Source organism: Esox lucius, chromosome 18 (genome assembly GCF_011004845.1).
Source record: "Esox lucius isolate fEsoLuc1 chromosome 18, fEsoLuc1.pri, whole genome shotgun sequence".
NCBI lineage: Eukaryota > Metazoa > Chordata > Actinopteri > Esociformes > Esocidae > Esox > Esox lucius.
In genome coordinates this window covers 21,795,340-21,812,712 of record NC_047586.1, presented here as the reverse complement: position 1 = coordinate 21,812,712, position 17,373 = coordinate 21,795,340, and the positions used below count along the sequence as shown (strand labels likewise).

Below are 17,373 nucleotides of genomic sequence, written 5' to 3'. Positions count from 1 at the left end.
ATCTGAAGAAGGTCCAGTATAGCCGCTAAGTCCCTTGTAGAAATGTGATGTTACAGAGAGGAGGGAATATCCTGCCACCAAAGCTTATTGAGCTGTCAACTTTGAGTCCCTATCAGAGCTCATTGATTTCCTGTCACATAAACCGACTGCGGATGTGCTGCTTACATTCTACGTTTAACATGCCACGCTTCCCGTAACGGCACGCCAACCATAAAAGTTAGTAACAACACCAGGAAGACCAGTGTCCAAATATTGATTTGTTTTGATGCGGCAGGGAATTGTTCTGCATTTAAATAGATCCTTTGCTTAGTCCTCTTGGTTGAAGGAGACAAACGGGATGGGGTTTCATTTTCATAGCACCATCTTGTAAAAGGGAACTACTTTCACACTCAACAGTGGAAGGAGACACATTGGCACCAGTATGAGGCATCATGGGGTGAGTGAGGGAGCTGGTTTCTAGACCATTAATGGTCCTACATTATCTCTTTGTGTGAGTGTTTATAGAAGCACAGCCTTTCCAAAACGCAGATGAACTGTATATGTTCTCTTTCTTAAACCCGATTGTCAAATGGATTTTTGCCTTTCTATAACATTTTAGTCGTCAGGTCTGAGGTCTATAGCATTAACACACAGACAAGAGTAGCAGGAAAGCATTGATTTGACCAGAGACAAGCTGAGGAATAATGATGAAACATGAGGACAATGATCAATGGCAATTATGTTAGAACGCACAGTCAGTCATATCTCTGCTTTTGAAAAGGATACAAAATAGCACGCTGAGAGGATGTTCAGTAGTTTAAATTGGCAACACAGGTGCGCTGTCCCAATTTGATAGCAGGGTGCCTTGCCGCTTACGCCCGCTCTGATGAAGGCACAACTGTCGAAACACATTAGCCTGCCTGGCTGAAAATAAAATGGTGGCCTTATTGTCCTGAAAAAAAATAAGAAAATCGGAGTGCCTCCTTGTTCAAACATCCTTGCATTTAATTTGTACTATATTACCTTGTATAGACACCTCATGACACCTTAAAAAATATATTTCCACAACTCAAAATGTAATACAGCCACCGCCACCGAAAGGCTAGGTCTAGTTGGTGACACAGAAGCGCCACACGTAATTGTTGGTAATCTGCAGTGTTGCTGGAGTACAGTACTGTAAATAGGTTTGTTCTCTCCTGGGAAACTAGCTCTCATAATGGAGATGTACAATAAGCATGTAGAAGACATTACTAGTGAGAATAGCCCCAATCTCGCTCTCTACGTCCGGACATTAGGAAGAGTCATTAGGCCTGTTAAAATTAGGTCGTTAAGCTGATGAAACGAGGCTGTATATTGGAGTGCAGAAACAAAGGCAGGAGTCAACTCTATTCCTCATTGTTAACAGTGTGTGAGTGAGAGAGTCAAGTGTGTCGTAACTCTGGCTGAGGAGTGTAGGAGCCCAAGAGAGGCATTTGGGTGGGGGTAAAGTCTACCATGTGAAATAGTTCACAGCCACGTACATCCCTGTCACATCAAAGGTTAAAAGTTGCAATAGTCACCATTACAAAGTCATTGCATGCTGATGTTAATCATATAAAGCCTGAAGAACACAGTAATCGGGCTGCAGTTGTTGTCTGCTTTAAGCTGAAGTAATTTAACTTGAAGTGAAGTTAATCTGGAGGTGAGCAGTGAAAGTCTGTGACACCAAAGGCTACAGCTCTTCACCAATTAGAGAAGTTTTATAAAACCATAAATCCTCACAGGATAACTGCCACACCCCTCTACTAAGGTATGGACGTAGACATTTCTCATGGCACCTTTTCAAATGATCCACAAAAATGCTTTGTTAAATCTTGTTAATTCAATTAAGTTACATCCCATGACAGTTTTCTAATTAGCTGAAAATATTGGTGGGACCTATGCCAAGATATGTTTTATATATTTTGGCAATATCATTATCAACCTACTACAAACCACTAAAATATATTTTAGTAAGCAAGGTGCGCTATTAGCATGCTAACTTGCATTTCGACAGATAGAATAGTTAGCTCACCAAGCCAATGCTAGCATTCACTGGTTTAGAAGTAACTTTTGAGAATTATGGAGTTGACTGGTAACTAGTACACAAAAACCAATACACTTTAAGGCATCTGGATGGGAGTTCTAATCCTGTTATTATTTGTATAAATAAAAGTGTAACAATGTAATATGTTGCCCTTACTTGAAATTAGGCTTGGCATTTATGTCAATTGGGTTTGATTATTTCATAATTTTTAGGTCAGAATCTATACCCACCACATTGTCAGTTCTGTCTAATGGCCTAGTTACAAAGTTAACATTGACTCACAAAACGATCTGACTTCCTACATACAGAACACAGAGACATAAACATTATGTCAACAAAGATCGAAAATCGAAAATCCCAACTATCCCTTTAACAAACTGTGGTTTAAAAACGACCCCTCGTACAATGCTGGTAATTAACACTTAGACGGTAAGAAATTAAAGGAAACAACTGAATAAAGGAGTGGAGCAACACAATGGATGCAGATGCTTCCATACAGGTGTACTGAATGATACAATTCAGCAACTAACATCCTATCATGCTCTGTGGCATGTATAAAATACTGAGCGGGCCCAGTTGACCTCGACTTTGATCAAGATGGCACGAGGAAAGGATCTATGTGACTTTGAAAGAGGGTTCATTATGGGGCACGGACGCAGGAGCTTAAGTTACAAAGAATGCTCAACTGGATAGTATTTCAATAATAACAGTAAAATGTGCATTTAGGTCATCAGTAAATGGGGTCGGAAATGATGGTCAAAAGCCCACATTTGATGACGGTGATGCTTGTGCATTTCTGCGCCATAAAAACAGAAGAGCAACTCTTTCCCAGATGACAGAGAATGTCAATGCAGGACGTGATCAGGCAGTGTCAGCAAGGCCAGTTTGTGGAGAACAACACAGAGAGGGATATTATTGTAGAGTTGCAGTTCATAAGCCCCTCATTAAAAAGTGTTTTCCTTAAATTCGTCATCCATGTTTAGATTGATAAAGATCACCACATTCCTGCTACCACACAAACAGCAAAAAGGTATTACTAATTTGTCACTGAACTCCAAAGGTAATTGGAAAGTGACAGTCTGTATTACATTCCTTCTGGACTAACCATTTAGAAATTACAGCATGTTTTGAACATATTTCCCCTATTTCAGGGTGCCAAATGTATTACGTACAATAAAATGCTCATGTTTAGTACTTTGCCGCATATCCTTGCAATGATAGCCTAAAGTCCCGATGGCTCATCCGACACGGATGGAAATACATTCAAATTAAGGCTGACTGATTGCACCTTTACCCAGTAGTCACCCCTATTTTGAATAAAACATGCTGGAACACACTGCAAATAAAATGTGTTCCTTTTCAAAAACTTCTGGAGTTTACCGAAGGAGGAAAATGTATGGATAACCATTGTCAGAAAAGCAGAGAAGGAGTCGAGTGTGACTTGAGATGTGATAAGAGGGAGAAAGAAGAGCGGTCTACAAAAATACAAGGCCAATCACAACACCGTGCAATCCTCCTCAGGCACAGTGCAAAATAAACTGTCATTTTACTTGACAAGGCTTTTAGAGAAAGAAGGAGACAGAAGAAGAAAGAGGGAGAGAGAGAGATAGAGCGAGCAAACCTTCCTGCAGTGTGTTACTAAACAAACACTTGTGTGTGGGGTACCATTTTGTTGGGAGTGTATACGTACATATCAGCGGTGGAGACAGTTAAAGAAAGTTTGGAAAAAAGATAGTGAGAGGAAGCAACTAAGGGAGAGAGGGAGCTCACTGTTAAGCACATTGTGACGGCTACTGGAAGCTGGGTGATCCCCTCCCTCCCTCCTTCCCCTCTCTCCCTTCGTCCCTCAACTTCTCTCCCTCTCCCTCTCCTCCTCTCGATCCCACACTCTCCCCAAGGATTATGATTTAAGCTGTTTTAACATTCTTTCGTTGGCACTTACTTGTTTTAACAATTATTCTTCGGAAAAATAACTTGTAAAAAATGCCATTTAAGGTCTAGCCTAGTCTGAATACAATTTTGATTCAATTCAAATACAACAGAAACAAGTAAATCATTAAATGTCATTAGACCCTATTACTGTAAGTACTGACTAGAAATAACTGTAACTGTAATAGCAACTAAAGAATAAGTACTAGCATCAACTTTTACTAGTAAAATGAAAACGTTACTTGTAGCAATTGGAATAGTAACTAAATAATAGGTCATTTGGAAAGCCGGTATAACATTTATTCTGTGGACCTTAATTTCTAGTTAAGTCCATTAATACAACCAGAAGTTAGCAGTCTAGCTTCTTTCAATGCTAGCTTTACTTTCAACACAGTTACAGATTCAAGTTTATCAAAAAAGTAGGCAAGTAACATGCATTACTATGTTCAGATAAAGTATATGTCTCCTCGGTTGAATGCAAATCGTACTTTGCTATATTAAAAAATGTATGCGATCTCTGATGAGAGACAGGGTCTCCTCGATGCACTACAGACTATCCAACCAGTAGCAGAACATATTAAATAATTAGTAGATGATTAGTACCCTATGTAGTGATAGATATCAAAACTTGTCCTGGTTGCTAGTACATATTACATATCTTCATTTGGAATGCAATTTTTACAAGTAAAAATGAAATCACAACTAGTAACAATTTCAATACTAGTAAGAATAATTACTATCATCTAATCAAATTATACTAGTAAAACTGACAAAATAGTAGTAGTAACAATTGATATTGTAACAACTACAAAACAATTAAAAAAATATTTTTTATAATGACTAGTAGGTCCCAGAGAATAAATGTTAAAACATCTTTCCGTATTATGGTTTGATTAGAGACCACTTCACCAGGACTGATCTGGCAAGGTAGTGTGTGTTTATGTTACTGCACAACATTCTGAATATTACTCATTCTGTAAGTTCTCAGTGCTTTGTGTGCTGCCTGTCGATTTTCATTGCTGTAGATAGAGATGTAAAAACTGGCCTGGAAAAAAATATGAAAAATTTGAATGTGGTGGATATAAAGTAGAAATGATGAATTATTAATAAAATCATAGTATCATCTCAACCTTAGTGCATAAATATGTACGGCGTTCGTTGGGGAGTTGTGATTTTTTTGTGTAAAAGATTTACAGTTGAACCTGATTTTTTGCAGAAGACAAGTAGTGGAGAACCGGTCCAACAGAATGTCTGGGAGACAAATGGTAAATAGGCCCTTAAATTAGGTCCCTGGCCCTCAGGCTAGGTTATCTGTGATGATCGTAACAGTGTGTGTGGTTCTGTGCATGTGTATCTGTCTGTGTGTCTGACTGTGTGTATGTGTGTGTGTGTGTAGATCTTTTTGTATTTGTATCCGTCTCTGTCTGTATGTGTGTGCGGGTATGTCTGTATGTGTGCGCGGGTGTGTGTGTGTGTCTGAACAGATCCATTCTCACCCACGGCAAGTCATTTACCATGTCTCATTGAATGGGAAAATATGCAGGTCACATATACAAATTTCTGGTCACATTTCTGTACCGCACGTTAATACAAATTTAAATGATTCGAATAAAAACTGCTAAATGCCTTTTTTCTTAGCCCTTTCGGTTTCCATGGAATACATATGAATGCATTTTCTTTGGAATAAATCAAAAGTCAGCTCCCTTAAAGCGAGGAGATATAAAAACATTATCCACTAATGATATCGGAACTTGTGTATGAAGGGCACCTGGGTCTTGAAACCAAAATAACAGAGCGAATATAGTTAGTGGCATAGCTACAAGAAACTGCAAAGGGACAGCACAGAGTAGGATTTACAATGAAAGGAAAGTACGGTTGTCATAGTGAACATTTCTTCAAAAGTATAATTTTCAATAGTTACGAAGGCACAGGCGGGTGTGGTATATGACCACCATAAGACAGCGTGCCTGGATATAGCCTTACATGGGGTATATTGGTCACAGACCACAAGGTTCATCATGGCTTTAATAACCAACATTTCTGTCAGACCCTGGTCTGCGTATCGATATACTACAGCCGATTGTGGTTAAGAGTGTTGGGCGAGTACAGAGGTTCCTTAGTCGCAGTGTGAAAAAAGGTTGCTCTGAATATGTGTTTGTGAAATAACTCAAATGTAATGTTAAGAGGATTCAGAGCTCGATACCATTCTCCTGTCCTACAGTACACTTCTTCCACAGGGGATCACTGCTACTGATTGGAAATGCCCAGTCAAAAACCACTCCCAAAAGTTCATGTTGTTTTAACTTCTACAAATAATGGCATTGAGTTGTCCTATAGTCCCAGGCGGCTAAAGTAAAAAAAAAAGGACAACAAAAATGTCTGATTATTTTTAAATTCAATCAGCATTTTTGAGAAGGATGAGCTAGCCAATCAGGAGTCTACTTACACACACCATTTCTACACAGGAAACACAGCATATAGCAGATAACTTACAACCTTTTGCAAGTCAGACAATTAAATTAATATTCTAAGTGAGTATACGTCATATTTAATATAAATCTGGAAACACTGGGCAGTTACTTAAAAGAAACATTTTTCACTGATGAATAATGTAATTTCTTTCTTCCCATGTGTCCTTCCAACAAAGAGATACAGTATCTCACAAAAGGGAGTACACCCCTCACGTTTTTGTAAATACTTGATTATATCTGTTAATGTGACAACACAGAAGAAATGACACTTTGCTACAATGTAAAGCCATTCAGCTTGTATAACAGTGTAAATTTGCTGTCCCCTCAAACTAACACAAAACACAGCCATTAATGTCTAAACCGCTGGCAATAAAAGTGAGCACACCCCTAAGTGAAAATGTCCAAATTGAGCCCAAAGTGTCAATATTTTGTGTGGCCATCATCATTTTCCAGCACTGTCTTAACCCTTTTGGGCATGGAGTTCACCAAAGCTTCAAAGGTTGCCACAACACTCATGCAGCCCCAGACCATGACACTCCCACCACAGGACATGGTTCCAGTAATCCATGTCCTTAGTCTGCTTGTCTTCAGCAAACTATTTGTGGGTTTTCTTGTGCATCATCATTAGAAGAGGCTTCCTTCTGGGAGGACAGCCATGCAGACCAATTTGATGCAGGGTGCAGTGTATGGTCTGAGCACTGACAGGCTGACCCCCCACCCCTTCAACCTCTGCAACAATGCTGGCAGCACTCATTTGTCTATTTCCCAAAGACAACCTCTGGATATGACGCTGAGCACATGCACTCAACTTATTTGGTCTACCATGGCGAGGCCTGTTCTGAGTGGAACCTGTCCCGTTAAACCGATGTATGATCTTGGCCACCGTGCTGCAGCTCAGTTTCATGGTCTTGGCAATCTTCTAATTGCCTAGGCTATCTTTATGTAGAGCAACAATTCTTTTTTTCAGATCCTCAGAGAGTTCTTTGCCATGAGGTGCTATGTTGAACTTCCAGTGACCAGTATGAGGGAGTGTGAGAGTGATGACACCAAATTTAACACCTTCTCCCCATTCACACCTGAGACCTTGTAACACTAACAAGTCACATGACACCGGGGAGGGAAAATGGCTAATTGGGCCCAATTTGGACATTTTCACTTAGGGGTGTACTCACTTTTGTTGCCAGCGGTTTAGACATTAATGGGTGTGTGTTGAGTTATTTTGAGGGGACAGCCAATTTACACTTTTATACAAGCTGTACACTCACTACTTTACATTGTAGCAAAGTGTCTTACGTGCTGTCACATGAACAGATATAATCAAATATTTGCAGAAATGTCAGGGGTGTACTCACTTTTGTGAGATACTGTAAATCAACAGATTTTCTAAGCACTTCTTTGCATGTGTGGGGGTAATGTTTAGGGAACAAGCTTTTAAGTTAACTTGATGGCCTTGACAGCTGTCGTCAAATTTACCCCAAGATCTAACGTTCTAGTCTTTCCCCATCTAATTCAGACTGAGTGGAGAATCTAAACAGGTTTTAAACACGTCCCTCCTTAACCTTGACAATCTCATCATGTTCAAAAAATCCACAAACTCCCACACAATCTCTTTCTCTGTGTCTTTCTTTCCTCCGTCAGTATCCGCGCTCTCACTTTCTCCTGTTCCACGCTCCATGGGCCTGCATTTCTTCACCCGACAAAAGAGCCAGACAACACAGGCATGACGGAATTTCCTGTCTCTAAATGACAGTAAATAAATGCTGAAGAAAGTGTTGTTCATTGTATTTCACAAAGGACGAGGGTGACATTCACAATCTTATTGTTCCACTTTTATTTTTTTTAGGATTTGATGTTGTACAGCCTGTACTTGGCCACGACGAAGAACCACAGTAGCGAGGCTTCCATCTAGATGCTGTAAAGACCTTTTACCAACCAATTTAATGAGCACTGTGCGTCTCTGTCAAAGTGATAGGTCTTTGTGCTCCTTCTGACAATGCCTACTTTCTGGCATACAATAGCTCTAGGTTGAAATCATGTTTGTAATTATCTCTTGCTCACTCATTCACTGTCTCTCTCTCTATCTATATATCTATCTCTCTATCTATCTATACATACACATAATAACAATAAAAAATATCCCTTTGTGTTTACCTCCACCGGAGCAATGTAGCAACCAAAGAAAAAACAACCTACCCTGTGTGTCATCTCCACTAAAGACGCCTTTAACATAATGTGGCTCAGAACTGCAGAGAGCAGTTTCCTCCGTTTGAACAAGAAATTCGATTTTCAATTAAGGCCATCCCATTGCCTCGTAATTGACCATTTTAACCCTTAACAAATGCCACGCAAACACGTTTCCCCCAACGCATACCGTTCTTGCGACAATTCAAATGCCAGAGCCCGGCCAGGCAGTCCCAGTGTACTAGATGAAATACACAGCTCACCGTAGAGGCCCAGGCGGTAGATCCGCGACTGTTACCATTTAAAGCCCACCGTTGCCAAGAAATCGTGCACCTAAAAATAACACATGTGGGCAAGTGAATACTGATTGTGCTCCGGTTGTGTTTGATTATACGTCCAGCCCCTAGGTCCCCCCACTCCTCCTCCCTCTCTGTTCCTCCACTCCTCTTTCTCTCTGTAACTTTCTCTCTTTCTCCCTCCCCCTTCCCCCCTTCCACCCCCCCCACCCTGCTAGACCTCTTCCGCTAGCCCTTCCTCCCTCACCTCCCTCCATCTTCTTCCCGCTTTGTCTTCTCCATCTGTCCCTCTTCTACTCCCTCCCCGTCTTCTATTACACTCTTTCCCCCACCGTACCCCACCCACCCCACCGTACCCCACCCACCTCACCCACCCCACCGTACCCCACCCACCTCACCGTACCCCACCCACCTCACCCACCCCACCGTACCCCACCCACCCCACCCACCCCACCGTACCCCAGCCACCCCACCCACCACACCCACCCCACCATACCACACCCACCCCACCATACCCCACCCACCCCACCATACCCCACCCACCCCATCTTCCTCTCTTGGTCTAACTCATGCACTCTCCGTCATGACTGTCTCGTCATGATGAAATGGATCCAATTTTACTCTGACCTTGAAAGTGTTCTCTTTAGGCTCTCTGTCCCGACGACAACACCTCATAACGAGACAAGCGAGATGGCAAACAGCGGATAATGTCGCCACAAATCAACGTTGTCTGTCTTCTTAAAAGCCGTGGCTGATATGTTGAGCATGGCACAACACACCCAAAAAATAAAACACACATACACACAACTGGCCTGCTTTGTTGTGACACCCACCTACTGCACAGTCGTGTGTGTGTGTGTGTGTGTGTGTTGCATGAACCACTGACTGCAGGGTGTTTGTTGTTTTTAGAGCACAACTGAATTATGACTCACAAACTTGGCTGACATTTATGGCTGCCAGTAATACCACACCAGCAGTGATTGATCAAATGAGCACAAGTGGATGTTTGGGTTGAGGTGGATGTGGCGGACTCATCATGCTCTAAAACCCTGCCTTTTCACCTACCAGCTCTTCCATCAATTCCTCCCTCTCTCTCTCTCCCTCCCTTTCTCCCATTCCCTCTCTTTCCTCCCTTTCTCCAAATCCTTCCCTTCTTATCCCTCTCACTCCTTTTTCCTCCCTCCCTCTCCCTCTGCCTGACTCTCCATCTCCCTGCCTCCTTCTTCCTCTCTCTCCCTGCCTACCTCTCACTCTCCCTGCCTGCCTCTCCCTGCCTCTCACTGCCTGCCTTCCTGTCTCAGACAGCTGTTACCTGCTGGTATGTGGAGATGGAGCAGAGCAGAAAGACAGTCTTCTGGGCTATGCGAAAAACAGAGGCAGACATAACTATCACCCAGAAGGGAATCAAACAGGCCTGACAACCTCACAAATTACTTTTGTGCCCTAATGGTGTACGTGCTGCTATTGGTAGCTGTTGATGAATTGTATACCTTAGGCTACTGCAGTCAACTCACATACTAATCATTACGGTCAGTAAACGGTTAAAATGAGATAATGCCTAAAAAGATGGGACTGCATGAAAAAAAATGTTTTAAACAGAACTAATTGGAGCAATCACACTTACTATTCAACAGTAAGACCTGTTCTAAGAATATAAATCTAAAGCACAGAAATCCCATTAGTTCCATTATTATTAATATATGGTAAAACATGTCACAGTAACATTTATTTATGGCGTATACAGTGGCTTAGGCAGCGGGGTGCTGGGCTGAGCTGGGCTATACAGCAGTTGGTTTGTGATGCCCCTTTAGTGTTCATAATGAGAAACACTGAGCGGTCAGTCATTTGTAAGCAGGAGTTAAGGTCAAATCCTAAACCACAGGATGATTGAGTCACCCCCAATGTGCCCATTTGAATTAGCATTTTAAAATATCTATTATTTATTTATGTGCATATTATTCAAATGGCAGACGGGTGGAAAGATTCCCCTGAGCACAACATAGGGGCAGAATGGAGCGGGCAGAACTAACACAGAGGGAGGAAGAGGGGACATAGCGAGAGAAGGACAGAGAGGGGTTGGCAGAGAGAGGGAGACTGAGAGAGAGAAACACAGTTAGAGAAAGAAACATAAGGACAGAGAGAAGGACAGAGAAAGAAGGGAGATGGACAGAGAGCAAGAGAGCTAAGATTTTGAAAGAAAAAAAGACAAAAAGCGCTTGTCAAAACTAATTTGACAGCCATGAACATTTCTATAGTGTTTATGAGCAGGAACCTGGAAGAAAGAATCTCCTTGTGTGGTTGCCTCGTACAGTGTTGAGAACAAGTATTTGATACACTGCCGATTTTGCAGGTTTTCCTACTTACAAAGCATGTAGAGGTCAGTCATTTTTATCATAGGTACACTTCAACTGTGAGTGACGGAATCTAAAACTAAAATCCAGAAAATCTCATTGTATGATTTTTAAATACTAAATTTGCTTTTTATTGCATGACATAAGTATTTGATCACCTACCAACCAGTAAGAATTCCAGCTCTCAGAGACCTGTTAGTTTTTCTTTAAGAAGCCCTCCTATTTTCCACTCATTACCTGTATTAACTGCACCTGTTTGAACTTGTTACCTGTATAAAAGACACCTGTCCACACACTCAATCAAAAAGACTCCAACCTCTCCACAATGGCCAAGACCAGAGAGCTGTGTAAGGACATCAGGGATAAAATTGTAGACCTGCACAAGTCTGGGATGGGCTACAGGACAAAAGGCAAGCAGCTTGGTGAGAAGACAACAACTGTTGGCGCAATTATTAGAAAATGGAAGAAGTTCAATCTCCCTCGGTCTGGGGCTCCATGCAAGATCTCACCTCGTGGGGCATCAATGATCATGAGGAAGATGAGGGATCAGCCCAGAACTACACGGCAGGACCTGGTCAACGACCTGAAAACAGCTGGGATCACAGTCTCTAAGAACCATTAGTAACACACTAAGCCGTCATGGATTAAAATCCTGCAGTGCATGTCCAGGCCCGTCTGAAGTTTGCCAATGACCATCTGGATGATCCAGAGGAGGAATGGGAGAAGGTCATGTGGTCTGATGAGACAAAAATAGAGCTTTTTGGTCTAAACTCCACTCACCGGGTTTGGAGGAAGAAGAAGGATGACTATAAGTATCAGCTCCTAACTATCCTTTTGTAATAGCAGTTCCTTCTCCACAGTAACACTATGGCTGCAGTCCAATCACCTATCTTTATCCTTTAAGTGATCGCCATACTAATTTTCATTCAGGGGAATCCCTGTTGAATTCAGAAGCAGCTGAAGTGCTGGTCCAATTCACAGAAGCCTCACCCTCTGCCCTAGATATAGCTTGAGGGGACGAGAGAACAACTTTTCTCACTTGCAGGGTTGATATCACTCAATGACTGCATTTCAATACAAACAGCAGTCATGTGTGCGGCGCCAGTGGCTGGGAAGTGTCATACCTGATCAACACAACTTCAGAATAGTTAAAGAACCCCTTTATAATGGTTCTTCAAAGAAACGTTTGAAGAACCCTTTAGGGTTGACTTTTGAGGAGAGTTCTTCATTAAAACGTTGTTTGAGGAACCATTAAAAGGAGTTATTTGAAATATCTGTTTACACTTCCCCATTAAAAATACTTTTTGGTTTTCTAACGAAGTTTAAATGAAGAAACTTTTTAGAGTGTAGACAAGACCTGATCATTACTCTCCCTTGCTTGGGCAACACTCCCGAGTAAGCCACACTTCAGAAGAGATGTGAAACGTCATTCAAGGCCTGAGGGTGTAGGGCCAAGAGTAGCCTGCTTAGCATTTGGACTGCAGCCTACATTTCCTATAATCCCATTCTACTCCAGAACACTACAATCCCCATAATCCCATTCTACCCTGAAACACTACATTCCCCATAATCCTATTCTTCCCTGACACACTACATTCCTCATAATCCCATTCGGAGGGCAGTGACAGACCGTGTAACCTTATGGGAAGGTAAACACAAATAAACAGCCCATTTGCATCCCGCTGTAAATCCAATAACAAGAGCCTGTCTAATGACCCAGCACTGCATTTCATAAATCGCCGTTCCATTCCGTCCACCGTGGGGATTGTAAACCAAGCATTCATTACCACGTGGAAATGGTTTCTCCCCATTCCACGCACAGATAACCACACAGCTCTTTCATTAACACTGGTTTAATGGCTTTTGGAATAACAGGACGATCGAATCCAACATTCCCCAGCCCTTAACCGCAGAACATCTAGTGTTCAACTGTTCTGTACAAACATGTCATGTGTTCCGTGTTGTGTGGGTTCTGTGTTCCGTTCCGCATTGGAGCACACTGGGGCGAGCTGATCAAACAACAGGCCCAGGTCCATCACAGACAACAGATACCAGCTCAGGGGGAATAATGCGCACTGTCAATTGGATATTGATTCTGTCTCGCCGAATGTTCACAAAGAAACTTCTCTGAAGCTTTGGGTGAAGTCGGTTTTTGGGCGCTCGCACGGAAACGCGGCCAAGTCAACCCAAATATTTTTCAAAGGAACACAAGGTCTTGGCGGTTATATAAAATCAAAGAGACACTTCCATAATCAATATGTACGACACAGCTTTCATTCAGACTTTTAAGTCTGTCATCAAACTGAGCGTCTGAGGAATTGTATCTGAAAAGCTATTTTCGAGCAACATGACTGATATTTGTTTTGTTTTTTTAATCGGTGAATTCGCAATCAGCTTTCGGCCGGACTTAACCTTAAAGAGGAGGAGGTGCTCTGAATGTCAACCTTTTCCACACAGACCTTTTAGAAATGCCAACGGTCTCCTGTATACCCCCATGAAACCGGAGAGACAAAGAGAGAGGGAAGACAGTGGGGCTGGATTGGGGGGGGGGGGGGGCGGTTAGGGGAGAAGGGGGGCAGAGATAAGAGGTCAGAGAGGTTTTTTCCAGACTGAGAACCATATGACATGAAGTCAGCTGGACGGAGCTCAGCCCCGCAGGGGTTCCTTTTACACTTGCCGGGGGGGTCAATATCAGGTGTAAATGCGGGCCTTAAAGGGCCCAGAAGCCGATCCACATATTTGCAATGCATTCGCTCAGTTACATCGATGAATGAATGGCAATGGATGGGAGGGGAGAAGAGGAGAGGTTGGTTAGTGAGGGTTGTACTGATATAGATGCAGTATACCATGGTAATATTGATGTAGATGCAGTATACCATGGTAATATTGATGTAGATGCAGTATACCATGGTAATATTGATGTAGACGCAGTAGGGGTGGGAGATAAGTTGATATAGTTATTTATTTATATTATATGATATAATTCAATAATGAAGATAATGTTATCTTTTATATTGGGATATTGCATTTGACCAGATCCAATCTGACCAGATTCACACCCATTTGTGGCTCATCTAATATTTTTTAGACAGAGCTATGTAATGTGGTTCGGACCAGGGCTACTAGTGAAGGAGTCCGCTATGGCAAATATTGGAGAAGTTTCTACAGACCAAGAAATTGTCACCAAGAGGGGATCTACCACTTCTGTAATATGGAACTGGTTCTGGTTTTACAAAATCTGATAAAGAGCTGGAAAAAACTGTCTGCAAGATATGCCGAACCTGTCAGGAGGACAACCATTTTTGCAGCACCCCATCGATCAGGCTAGAACCCTATTGAAAATCTGTGGGGACACCTGTAGATAGCATTTCACCCCACCCAATCAATCTACAGAAATGCAATTTCATTGTGCTCTCAAGTAAATACACCCCTAGGTTCAATAGCTGGTTTTGGCCCCTTTGCCTGAAATAACTTATTGTAGCAGTTTCTTGTAACTATCTATCAGTCTCTTACATTGACTGGGAGGAATTTCTGATGAATATTCCTTACAGTACTGCTTCAACAGTGTCATGTTTGAGGGCTTTCGTGCATGCTCTTCAAGTCCCCCCCACAGCATTTCAATAGGATTGAGGTCTGGGCTTTAACTCTGCAATTCCATTACCCTAAACATTTTTTATTTTTGAGACGTTTTGTTGTAGCTTTTCTGTACTTTCATTGTCCGGTTGCAACCTATAGGCATGTACTGTATCTCTGAACTGGCAGTTTTTCCCACTCGTCTTGCCCAAACTGCTCTGGTTCTCCTAGATTTTAAAATGTGCCTTCTTCCAACAGATCTCCACAGGTTTTCAATGGGATTTAGATTTGGACTCATTGCTGGCCACTTCAGAAATGTCCAATGTTTGTTCTTGAAAAAAAAACTCAGGTCTTCCAGGAGTGTTTTCTTCCTGGAACCCCATAACATTCAACAGAAACCCAGCTTTCTGACACAGGTTCAACACTGCTCTCCAGAATGCCTTGGTATTCTTCTGATGTCATGCACACTTTCAAGAGACACACTGCCAGATGCAGGATAGCAACTCCAAAACCTCACACATGCTTGAATGTGGTGTAGATAATCTTTTCTTTTCAGTTTTCTGTAAATATATGATGTGCTTTACCAAAAAGCTCTAATGTGTATCATCTGTCCAAAGGACATTCTCCCAGAAGATTTATGGCATGTTTGGGTGTGTTTTAACAAATTGCAGACAAGCATTATTTTGTCTCTCTCTCTCTCTCTCTCTCTCTCTCTCTCTCTCTCTGCAGTACAAGTTGAAACTGTCACAACTTGTGTCTAAAGTTCTGCTTAAATCTTTAGGGCAGTTGACCGAGTTGATTTCTTTACCATTCAAACAATCCCTTGCTGCAATATTCCATACATTTTTCACTCGCAGCCACGTCTAGGAAGGAAGTCTGCAGCAGCATCGGCCATAAATGTCTTGGCAACAGTATGTACAGTAGGAACTGGAACATCAAGGTCTCTGGAGATAGACTTGTAGCCTTGAGCTTGTCTGTGCTTGGATACGGTTTTACGTCTGACCTCAGGCCATTCACTGGTTTTTCAAGATTTTCTTCAAGCTCATTGCAGTGTACAAACTGACACAAAACAGGAGAATGAGTCATTTTCTCTATTCAACTTAAATTCCAAAGTAAAGAACAATCACCTGCTTGAAATGTAATAACTTCTAACCGCCTCTAGAAGGTGTCAAAGATATTGACTGGGTCATTTTAGGATTTCTTTGTGGAACAAGCAAAGATTTAGATATGTTGGTTCTATTCAACTGCACACCAAATAAGTAGTTTTGTAGATCAACCATTTTTATAAAAATTTTAACAGTTTTCTGAAAGTAATGGAGCATTATTTGAATGAACAACAGTGCCAATATTTCTGGCTGTAGAGGCAGTACATCATGTTTATACTGCAGAGAAAACCTGGCCTCCAATAATTAGAAAAAAAAATGGATCAAGGAATCAAATAACAAAATGTACTTCTGGCAAAAACTTGAGAACATAACTATTTTCAGAAGTAGAGTTAAAATAATGTCTGGCCTCAACCTTAATCATCACCCTACCTAATTCAATTTAGAGACACATGATAAGTGGCCACTGATTCAGGGTTAGTTATTTCTTCATCCTCCCAATGGTTAAAGCCAGGGAAAACTGATCATGGATATGTTGTTAACTTAGTGTGTAATTGATAAGGTTAGGATTAAAGGTATTCATCAGATTCAGGTTCTGTGGTACAGAGAAGGGTACTCCTCTAATTGTAAAGTAAAGCTGAGCTCTGTCATTAACAATGACAGCCAGAAACACAGAGGATAAGGTTTTGTAGTATTGACAGTCTTTACTGACTACACTCCCCATAGTCCTATTCAGCAACTCACAGGGGCTTCAACACAAAGCGGCATGTTATATTGAGGATAAGTTGTGTGTTTGTGCGCATGCACGTATGTTTGTGTGTGTGTGTGTACGTGTGTGTGCTCGGGTATCCAGGGAATATCAGGAGGCAATCCTTTCATCCTACATTTCAGATTCGCCCCGGCACTTTGTCGATCCTCATTTGAGATCTGAGCCCAACGCGTCCCTGGCTTTGGAGGAAATGACTCGAGGAACTCGGGCGTCGGCGTCCGCGATCCCCCGACGAGAGCGTCCCAAACTCAGCGGCTGTCTTTCCGCCGTCGCAGTCGCCGCTCGCCAACCACGCTATCCCATATTACATCTCTGCCACTCAGCAACAACCCATCAGCAATCCTATTTCACACACACACTCGGGAAAGGGAGGGGGGGGGGGGGTTGCCACGAGGACAACGCCGACGTGGATGTAGACTACAACAGAAAACATGTTTTAAGGAGAGCCAGAAAAAGAGGAGAAGTGGTTTCTATCACTGCATTACAGTGGAGTGCTGTGAGCTGTACCTCTGCAACGATGGAGGGGAGCCCACAGACACATCCTTCATCACACCGGACCTCTCGAGTTCTGCTTCTCAAGACCGTCTGTACAGGCCGTTTGATTGAAGTGCACCGCAGAGCCAACGAGCGAGTGAGGGGAAGGCGAGAGAGCGAGG

General features: G+C 42.1%; 1 protein-coding gene across 2 annotated transcripts in view; it reads right to left on the bottom strand.

Moving 5' to 3' along the window:
* LOC105017509 (kelch-like protein 29) overlaps positions 1 to 17,373 on the bottom strand; it is a 259,421-nt gene that overhangs the window by 144,201 nt on the left and 97,847 nt on the right. The window lies entirely within an intron of this gene.